The following is a 1,083-nucleotide window of genomic DNA, read 5'->3' as shown; positions in this document are numbered from 1 at the left end:
GGAGTCCGGGGATCGTCATCGAGCTGAACGTGTGCTAAAACTCGGAGGTGCCGTAGTTTCGGTGCTTGATCGGTCGGGCCGTGGAAACGTACGACTACATCAACCAAACGCTTCCGTTGTCGATCTACAAGGTACGTAGATCACACTCTCCCCTCGTTGCTATGCATCACCATGATCTTGCGTGTGCGTAGGAAAATTTTGAAATTACTACGTTCCCCAACACCCACCCCGTCGGAGTTCACCAGGGGCTGGTTCCTGCGAATCACAAGTTAAGCAAAGCACACGAAATCAATACCCAACACGAGATAACAAGAGCAGAGGGGGAGGGAGGGCGTAGGGGCGGCGGTACGAACAATCGGAAGGCAACTTCGTTGAGGATGTTGTGTCGGCGTCGTGGAGGAAGAGGTTGACGACCTCGGCGAGGAAGCCCTCCTGCTCCACCGACTGCAGGTGTTGGAAACCCTCGTCCACAATGCCCTAGATTATCATACCAGAGGTAATTAAAGTCCACAGTGGCAACTTATAGTTTTTTCTTTTCGAAACGGAAACTCAGAGTTGTCTCTGAGAAATAACCCGGTTAGAAGAGGAACTTCAGTTGAGGAGCTACCCAAGTGTGTAATGTGCAACTCATGCATGAGGATGGAGGTCATCCGTCTGGGATATGCAAAGAGGATGCCCGAGTTGACTGTAGTCGATCTCATTGCTGAGCTTGGTGTCATCCTAGATGAGTTCGAAACGGATGCAACAACTAGCAATGAAAATGGTGATTTACTGCACTCTCGGTATACCAGCCAATAGTAACACTTTAGAGCACAAGGCAGACACACACACGTCACACTCTGGTGTAGTTCCACAAGAATGTAATCGAAGAGAGAGAGAGAGAGAGAGAGAGAGAGAGAGAGAGAGAGAGAGAGAGATTCATGTCACCAACAAACAACCGACCAAATAATCCATGACACACAAGGTACATAGAGTTGACAGACACAAACATTGACACACATGACAACAAGTGTCTTTCACAGGGTTACGAGCACGCCCTCCAAACCCAGACACCACTTGAACATCTTTAGCGATACATACACC

This window comes from Triticum aestivum, unplaced genomic scaffold (assembly GCF_018294505.1).
Source record: "Triticum aestivum cultivar Chinese Spring unplaced genomic scaffold, IWGSC CS RefSeq v2.1 scaffold23037-2, whole genome shotgun sequence".
Lineage (NCBI taxonomy): Eukaryota > Viridiplantae > Streptophyta > Magnoliopsida > Poales > Poaceae > Triticum > Triticum aestivum.
Note: the sequence above shows the minus strand (reverse complement) of the source record.